General features: G+C 34.0%; 1 pseudogene; it reads left to right on the top strand.

Moving 5' to 3' along the window:
- Positions 1-5,320: 5,320 nt before the first annotated feature.
- LOC145096272 (scarecrow-like protein 6 pseudogene) lies at positions 5,321-9,644 on the top strand (annotated as a pseudogene).
- Positions 9,645-10,352: the final 708 nt, after the last annotated feature.

The raw sequence follows: 10,352 nt of genomic DNA, 5'->3' as shown, positions 1-10,352 counted from the left end.
CCTCTGTTCTGGTCTATATAACATATATCATACATATTACACAATGCACATAATTCTCAAACATACACATACACATAAGACCCTCCGGTCTATACATAGATACCATTCAAGGTAATGTATAGTGAGAAGACTCACCTCACAAGATGTCTAGAAAAATCTCATGCTCGAATCCCCGATCTAGCCTCCGCCTATCAAAATGATAACATCTCTAATCAATACACTCCTTACATCCTTCCTCTCTAAGAATAGGTAGAATACTATTCTACCCCTCCCTGACCTCTCTTAAATCAGTTTGACCAACCCTAAGGTCATCTGGAGTCAACTCAGTCAACGGTCCAACTTTGACCAGACTTGCCAAGCTCACTTGGGTGACTCGGCGAGTCCATACGTGTGCTCTGACTCCTCCTAAGGCCTCACTCAACTCGTCGAGTTAACCTCTCAACTCAACGGGCTACCACTGGTCACGAATCACGGGGTAACCCGGTCCAACTCGTCGAGTTCTCTCATAGACTCGACAAGTTTCCTCCATGGCATTAATCATTTGACCTTATGAGGTCATATCTGTTTCTCTAACTTATAAATATGGCCTTCTAACACCCAAAAATCACGTAAAGGTCTGAACTTGGTGTTCATGCATGGTGTATCTTGCATTATATACCATAGAAACCCCATTATTGCTTTATAGCTTCAAACCCCAAGGTTTACTCTACTAAGACTTCATACTTTCGAGCTCTCTGGACCTAGAAGGGTCCAGATCTATAACACAAACTTTCAAGAGGGGTTTGAGGCATTCCAAACCCCAAAAATGAAGTGATTCAAGCCCTAATCCCAAAAATGGAATCCACACAATAGGGAAGAAAATGGGTTCGATTTGGTACCTCATAATGAAGATCCTTGCTTGAATAACTCAGAACAACAACCTCCTCTGGCCCTTCTTACTGGAGCTCTTCTCCTTCCTTGCAAAAATCACACGAAAAAGCTCAAGATAGCTCTCTCTCTCTCTCTCTCACTCTCTATGCTCTTTGGCTCGCTAGGGTTTCCCAAGTGTGTGTGTGGCTGCTAATGAAGGTGATAAGGTCCTTTATATAGGGCACATGCCCAAATATTTAGGGTTTTTGTCCACAACACGGACTCGTTGAGTCCATTCATTAATCCGAGTCATCAGTCGCGACCTTACTCGACGAGTTGAGCCGTCAACTCGTCGAGTCACTCCTCATATCTAAAAAATAAATACTCAAATTGTCATACCTGGAAATCCGGATGTTACACATATTGAATATCTCCAAAGTACAACCCAAAAAAAAATACTCGAAGAAGAAATCATGTGTTCGTTGGCGATGGAGACTCGTAACGCACACTCCAATTCTCCAAGAATCATACTGAAATCCCTACTGAAAGACTGAGACACAGAGGACTGACTTGCACCCAAGTTAAAAAGCACTAGAGCATGAAAGGAATTTACTAAGAAGGTGCCTAGCAAAAATATAATCATAAGCATACAGGAAATAACATGAAAGAATAATTAATGAAAACATACCGGTAACGACATCAAGTGGTTGCCTTGGCCTCCGTTGTCGCTGTTGTGAGCTGAAAAGAATAACCCCTGAACTTTGGGGTCTCATCCCTCCCCTGTCGCCCATTTGTGATCCGAAGAGTGATCGGATCCGGTGCCTGCACCGGCATCGCAACAAGCAATGGACAACTAGCCTTCGTGTGGCCAACCTGATTATAGTGGTAACAAATCTTGGTGCTCGGTGGTGGACCCTGATAACGACAATCCCTTGCATAATTCCCTTCCCTACTGTGATCGTGGCATTGATAGATGCCATTTTATACATCTTTTATAATAGTTTTTATTAGTATTTTGCATTATATTTTATGCTTTTTTATGTTCATTAGCTTGAATAATGTTCAACTCATGTATTCCGTAAGAATTCCCGTACTGCTTATGTCTTGGTGTCTGCTTCAGGTATTTTGAAATGGAGTGGTAGTTTGAAAGTCTTTTGGAGCATAACTACAAAATAATCAGAGCTTATCTGCAGCCAAAACACTAAAAAATGCCAAATACTAGTTATGTCCGACCAAAAACTGGTTGTTTTTCACTTACAAAACATAACCAGAAGATTTCTGATTTTTTAGGCATTTAAAACTTTGATCCTGAAGCAGGGGCCGTGCCTACCTCCATGTGCCATTATTTTGGGTATTTTAACATGCAAAGCCCAAGCACGGATCGTGCTTCCGAAGCACGGGTTATGCTTCCCCAACTTTTTTTTTCCTGATTTCTTTTGGATTTTCATGTTGCGATGACCTAGCACGGGTTGTGCCCCACAAGCACAGGTTGTGCTTTTTGCCAAAACTCTTGTTTGTTGCCTAGACTGCTATATAAATACCAGATGCTATCTCAGTTGAAGTAGAGATGATTCCACATAATGAAAAACCCTCCGGAAGTCATTTTTTTTTTTAATATTTTTAATCACCGTCTAAAGATCTGAAGGTTATGAATCATCTCATACATTTAATTTGGCAAGATTAATCAATTAGTTTAAAATCTTAGTTTTCAGTTTTGTATTAGACTAATATTTTTCATATGATCAGTTATTAAATTTGGTTTTTATTATGTGTTTCTGTTTTGAGCTTAATGAATGTTCAATTTTTAATTATCGTTAGTCTGATCGTTTAGTTAGGGTTTAATCAAACTGAACATTTAATAAAAGAAAAGATAGAAAAACTAATACATAAATATTACTATCTTATAAAATAAATGGTTATTAAATATAAAAGCCAAATAGAACAAACCAATTGTTAAGGTTATGTTTGGCAAAAAAAAATTAAATTGGATTATTATGAATTTAGTTTTGTTAAAATCAAAAAATTAATTTATATGTTGTTTATAAATTAGTTTATAACCATTCTTATGGACAAGAAGTTCAACATAACTATGTAATAAAACAAAATTTTAAATAACTCTTAGAATTTATTATTTCGAATACTAGGATTTATGGTATATAATACTACCGTGTTGCAAAGTGTGAAAACAGAGATGATGCATGAGTCTCTATCGCCATGATGCATCTCTGCACCCTATAGAACTAGCAAACAGTACTATGGAACTATGATACTATGATACCACTCTATGAATGATATTATTTTACTTGACCCGTTTGTAGAAAAAAGGGATTTTAAACACACCCAATATCGTTCTAAAAAATGATTTACCTGAATATATATGGAGAAAATTTGGAAGTAACTAATAATAGTATTATCTACCTTCCAAATATGTAATTTTATTTATCATGTTATATTTGTAATTTGATTGATCATTTTTATTAAGAATGTTTGATAAATGTTATATATTTTTATTTTTACTTTTTAATACTTTTATATCTTAAATAAATAAATTATATGTTTCTAAAAATAATAATACTTTTAATAAGTTTTATTTGAATAAAAAAGAAATATAAGTTATATTTAATTAATAAAAAAATGATTTTCATATGGTTGTTAATAGGAGTGAAATTTTGGATTTGGTTGGGTTATGTAAACGAAGGAAAAGAAATTAGTTATTTAACAAATAATTAGGTTGAGTTGGGTTGTGAATGAGGATAACAATAAAGTTTATTTGAATAAAAAATAAATATAAGTCCTTAGTATTAAGCATTATGCTCACGCACCCCCTATCTCTTAAAGACTCTACGCTCCCACATTCTGATCCTGTGCAATGTTGTAATCCTGTTATTCCTTTATCCCTTGCTCCGCAGCTGCTGGAGACTTAGTTAGATTTTTAGCATTTTGCGGTACTGAATGATGTTATGGAGGATTAGTTATATTTATTTAATAAAAAAATAATTTCCTTTTGGTTGTTAATACGAGTGAAAACTTGGATTTGGTTGGGTTGTGTAAGTGAAGGAAAGAGAAATTAGTTTTTAATGAATTTTTACGTTGGGTTGGATTGTGAATGAGGATATTAATAAGTTTTATTTGAATAAAAAAGAAATATAAGTTATATTTATTTAATAAAAAAATGATTTCCGTTTGGTTGTTAATACGAGTGAAAGTTTGGATTTGGTTGAGTTGTGTAAGTGGAGGGAACAAAAATTAGTTTTTAATGAATAGGTATGTTGCTCAGGATGAATGTCTGGGTAACAAAGCCGAGGAGGTGTAGTCAAGGAAATAACGGATTTGATTGTGAATGATGATAATAATAAGGTTCTTTTTAATATAAAAGGAATATACGTTATATTTATTTAATAAAAAAATGATTTCCATTAAGTTGTTACTTGTTAATATGAGTGAAAGTTTATATTTGGTTGGGTTGTGTAAGTGGAAGAAAGAGAAATTAGTTTTTTAATGAATTATTACATTGTGTTGGATTGTGAATGAGGATATTAATAAGTTTTATTTGAATAAAAAATATAACTTATATTTATTTAATAAAAAATGATTTCAATTTGGTTGTTACGGCTATACTCATTAACAACAATCCAACCCAATTTTTCTATAAAAAACTAATTTCTTTCTATTCTATTTATGCAACCCAATCCAATCCAACTATTCATACTCATTGTCAAAACAACTTAACCCAAACCTATTTTTTATTTAATAAATATACTCTATGTTTGTTTTTATTTTACGAAAAACTAATAGAAATATTAAATCTAAATATTTTATTTCAAAACAAATAAATAATTAATTTAAATATAAAATTAAATAATAAGGATTTAGATATAAAGAATTGAAATGGGATATGAAATACGTTTACATGGCTACATATTTTATTAATTTTTTTTATATATTTTTTATTAAGATAATATTTGTTTGTTTAAAAATAATATGTTTTATCTAAAAAAAATATATTAAATAACCACTTCAAAGATGAACACATGTCAAAAATAATTGATATGGAAAGTGGGCACCAACTTTGGTTAGCTAGGTTGCTCCCGTGGTCTTTGCCACCAAAAATAAATCAATTTTAATTTTTTCTTTTTAAAATACTAGTTTATCATCCGTGTTAAATACGGAGAACACATAAATAAAATATAAATTTATATAGATATTACAGAATAATTATAAAAAAGCAGGATTATTGGTATTATTGAAATATGTAGAAATTACATTAAAATAAGTATATATATATATATATATATATATATATATATATATATATATATATATATATATATATAGTGATGAAGAACCTAATTATAGACAATATTTTTTTGTTTTATTAGTTCAATGACTTTGTTTGTCACATATAAGTATCTTCATACATTTTTTACTTGTGACACGGAAAACAACTATATACAACCAACCATGCGTGAAAATGGGTCTACACAAATATAATCCAACATTTGACAATGTACTTTCAAAATATATTGTTATTTTATAGCTATATTGCGAAATATAACTGTTTATTTCAAAAAATAGCAACTTATTTATGTTCCTTCAAAATGAACCACATAAAAACCCCACACAAAGAAACTATAACCAATAAATCTGCAATGAAGCTAATCATCCCCCTCCACTTCATCTATAATATCAGGGCTTTTTTTCCTTAATCTGAGTTGTTGTCACTATCATCGACAATGTTAAGATTCATTGATGACTTTTTATTTTATTTTAGGGATAACTATGAGAGAAATCATTTATCAGGTCCATCATTTATGTTTATATCTTTATTTTTTTTTGTTGATTTTGATATGCCTTCTTCGGTTTACCACCATCTTTTTTTTCAGACTCCTTTTTTTATGAAATAACATTTTTTTTGTAAAATTCATTCTACGGTTTTGGTATGTGCAGGTACGTTGATTTTTTTGAAGTTGTGAAAACCTGAAATTTATTCCGTCATTTTTAACCTCTCCTTCCGTTAATAAGCCCCGTTTTATTAAACTGTCCGTTAATAAGCCCATGGGCCGTAAACTCCATGTTAACCAATCAAAAAAGTTAACGGACAGTTTAATAAAATGAGACTTATTAACGGAAGGAGGGGTTAAGAATGACGGAATAAATTTCGGGTTGTCACAACTTCAAAAAAATCAACGTACCTGCACATACTAAAAACCGTAGAACGAATTTTATAAAAAAAATGTTATTTCATAAAAAAAGGAGTCTGAAAAAAAAAATGGTGGTAAACCGAAGAAGGCATATCAAAATCAACAAAAAAAAAAAACGAAGATATAAACATAAATGATGGACCTGATAAATGATTTCTCTCATAGTTATCCCTAAAATAAAAAAGAAGTCATCAATGAATCTTAACATTGTCGATGATTGTGACAACAACTCAGATTAAGGAAAAAAAGCCCTGATATTAGAGATGAAGTGGAGGGGGATGATTAGCTTCGTTGCAGATGTATTGGTTATAGTTTCTTTGTGGGGGGGTTTTTATGTGGTTCATTTTGAAAGAACATAAATAAATTGTTATTTTTTTGAAATAAACAGTTATATTTCGCAATATAGCTATAAAATAACAATATATTTTGAAAATACATTGTCAAATGTTGGATTATACTTGTGTAGACCCATTTTCACGCATGGTTGGTTGTATATAGTTGTCTTCCGTGTCACAAGTAAAAAATGTTTGAAGACACTTATATGTGACAAGCAAGGTCATTGAACTAATAAAACAAAAAAATATGGTCTATAAATAGGTCCTTCATCACTATATATATATATATATATATATATATATATATATATATATATATATATATATATATATATATATATATATACCTATTTTAGTGTAATTTTTACATATTTCAATAATACCAATAACCCTGTTTTTTTTATAATTATTCTGTAATATCTATATAAATTTGTATTTTATTTATGTGTTCCCCATGTTTAACGCAGATCATAATCTAATTGGTATATAAAAATACAACATCAGTGGATGGATGACACATTCCAAAGTAATTTTTAGAGGGACTCTTGTGATATAAAACTAGAAGTAGAGATACTAAAAAACGAGTATTGATCTATAGTCCGAGGACCATTTTGTAATTTTAGTAAAAAAATAAACGAAGCAAGAGAGGGGCCCGAGTGTCGAAGGGTAACTTTTACCACTTTTTTATGTTGCACGCATCCATTGCAGAAAATAGAAGGAACACAATTTACAATCACAGAGAGAAACCAAACCACAAGAACAAAAATCCTCAAAAGGAAATCAACGACTTGTTTTCTTATTTGATTTGCTGAAAAGGGTTTTTCGTTTTCCCATACATTTATCGAGATTTTAGGAATTTTCGTTCCAAAATCTGTTTTTTTTTTAATTTTCATAAATTTCAAATGGGAGTTACATGTTCTTGAATATCCGGTAGGCGGTAGTTAATAGTGCCGGCCGTCGGTAAGCGGTGGGTGGTTTCATTTTGGGTGGAGGGGATGCCCTTACCCTTTAAATTTGAGAGGAAGCGGCTGGTGGTGTTGCAGCGGCGGCAATTCGGCGGAGCTGGTTGTTCTACCGTGTGTTAATCAAGTTGAAAATTTTCAGTATTTGGTGAACAAGAAAAGGAAGTACATCGAGCAACCGAAATCTGAGCTGGATAACGTAAACGGTAGTCCAAGCTCAACAACTTCTACTTCAACGCTGTCTTCTTCACTGGGTGGCGGCGGCGGCGGTGAATTGGCGGCGGTTTCCGGGAATCCATGTATAAAATGGTCGCCGCCGGAAAATCAAGAAACTAGCAGCTCAAATGTGGGAGTTTTTGAGAACCATCACCTGTTATCGGAACAGTCTCTGGATATCAACGGCGTAAAATGTGGTGAAATGGAGGATTGGGAGAGCGTGCTGTCGGAATCCGGCCAAGAACAGTCTATTCTCCGGTGGATCATGGATGATGTTGAAGAACCATCAATGGGTCTAAACAAAATGCTAAACGGTGATGGTGGTACGGCGGATGGTGAACTCACCGTCACCGGCGAGTTTGGTGTTGTTGATCAAGCTTATAGAGGGTTTGATTCGAACAACCCAATTGGTCAAGTTGGTAATTTCCACCAGTTTCAAAAATTCGCTCATGAGAAAATTGAATTATCTGCAAACCCTCAAACGCCGCCACCGGCGGCACCCGCCATGTTCGCCGACCACCACCTTCATAAGAAGCTTTCAGACCCTCAATTCGCATTTTTTTCGCAATTAACCCCGTCCCAAATACCCTCATTGGATGTAAAACCTCAAATTTTAATCAACCCATCTCAATCCCATCAAAATTCAACTCCTTTTCTACCATTAGCACATCAAACCCTAATCCCATCACAACCCAAAAGGTACAACCCAGGAAGCACACTGTCGAACTTCACAACACCAAACCCTCTTCAATTCCTTCAACATAAACCTTCGTCAATCAAGAAAATATTCGCCATTGATGAACCAGATAACCATCATCATCAAGGGATCATCGATCAGCTTTTCAAAGCGGCAGACATGATCCAATCCGGGAACAATCCAATACTCGCTCAATCGATATTGGCGCGGCTCAATCATCAGCTTTCTCCAATCGGTAAGCCTTTCGAACGGGCTGCCTTTTATTTCAAGGAAGCTCTTCAATTACTACTCCATTCAATCATCAACAATATGAACCCAATTTCGTCACCATTTAGTTTCATTCTCAAAATTGGTGCTTACAAAGCATTCTCGGAAATTTCCCCATTCGTTCAATTCACCAATTTCACGTGCAACCAATCAATTCTCGAAGCCCTAGACGGATTCAATCAGATACATATCGTCGATTTCGATATTGGGTATGGTGATCAATGTGCATCATTCATGCAAGAACTCGCGCTCAAACCCAATAACAATCTTGTCCCCTCGTTAAAAATCACCGCTTTCACATCACCCATGAATGATCATTTTGAACTCAGCTTAACCAGGGACAATTTGGTCAATTTCGCTAAAGAAATCAACATCGATTTTGAATTTGAAATAGTCAACCTTGATGTTCTTTTTTTACCTTTTCGTATATCTGATAAAGAAGCAATCGCCGTGAATCTTTCTCCAAGTTCCCAAATCCCGTTTCCGTTAGTTCTTCGTTTTGTAAAAAATCTTTCTCCAAAAATCGTTGTTTCTGTCGATCGAGGGTGTGAAAGGACGGATTTACCCTTTCCAAACCATCTAATCTACGCCCTTCAATCGTTTTCAAACCTAATTGAGTCTCTTGATGCAGTCAATATGAATCTAGACACGTTACAAAAGATCGAACTATTCATGATCCAACCGAGCATCGAAAAAATTGTAACGCGTCGTTATTCTTTCCCGGAAAAGACTCAGAATTGGCGGGGGCAATTTTTATCGGTTGGATTTTTACCGATAAGTTTTAGTAATTTTACCGAAAATCAAGCGATGTATGTGATCAAAAGGGCGTTTTCGGGATTTCACATTGAGAAGCGGCACTCGGAGCTCGTTCTTTGTTGGCAACGTCGGGAGATCGTTTCGGTTTCGGCTTGGAGATGCTGAGGTTGATGAAACTACCCTTCGAAGGGACTAGTTGAAGATGTATATAGTCTTTTTTTTGTCATTTTACTTCATTTTGTAATGTTTAAGTTTTGGTTGTAAGTTGAGAAAGAAAATGGACAAGACATTTTAGGCATGATGACGATGTTAGTATGTGAATGAATGTATTATCGTTGATGGTGTCTTTTTTGCTGTTTTTTATAGCAGCTTTCATCAATCTGACAAGCATTCTAAAAATATTGCAAAATCTTAAAAATTGGGCTTGTAATAGCGGTTCTAGGATTGGTTTGCTTTCTCGAAGTTATGTTGCTTGAATTTTAGGTTAAACCATCCATGGGTATTTAGATGTGTATCTTGGCCTCTTGGGCGATGATATTATGATAACAAGTTGTAAATTGTAATAAAAGATTGTTGTATGAGCTAATGCTGTGTTAGTGTTGTTTGAATTTATAACGATTGGATGATCAATTTCTTTGATTTTTGATAATTTGTTATATGTATCATATAGTATAACTTAAGAGTACTTATACTTATATGTCGCAATGAGAGGATTTCTAGGCCATCTGGCATGCCTAATTGAGTTTGAATGGGAATAATAGCCTATGTGATGCCTTTGTTTTCTAATGTGGTGTTCAATTGGGGTCGGCTCTTCGGTTGGCTACGGTTACGGGTTATATTTGGTTGTTAAATGGCAGTGTTTGATCTTTTGGTTGGCGTTTTTAGTTGTTCACATGTTGTCGAATTCATTGTGTCTACAAGCCGAATTGTTGTTGGTTGAGTTGTTCAATTGCTTCCTTATTATTTTCCTATGTAACCTGTGTTGTTTGTTGTCCATATAAATGAGGCATGTAGTTTCTCAGTTGTAGATATAAATGAGGCATGTAGTTTCTCAATTGTAGATATAATT

This window comes from Lactuca serriola, chromosome 3 (genome assembly GCF_051521515.1).
Source record: "Lactuca serriola cultivar US96UC23 chromosome 3, Lser_US96UC23_V15, whole genome shotgun sequence".
In the NCBI taxonomy this organism is placed as follows: domain Eukaryota; kingdom Viridiplantae; phylum Streptophyta; class Magnoliopsida; order Asterales; family Asteraceae; genus Lactuca; species Lactuca serriola.
The sequence above is the reverse complement of the archived record's forward strand: the minus strand, read 5'-3'. Positions and strand labels throughout refer to the sequence as shown.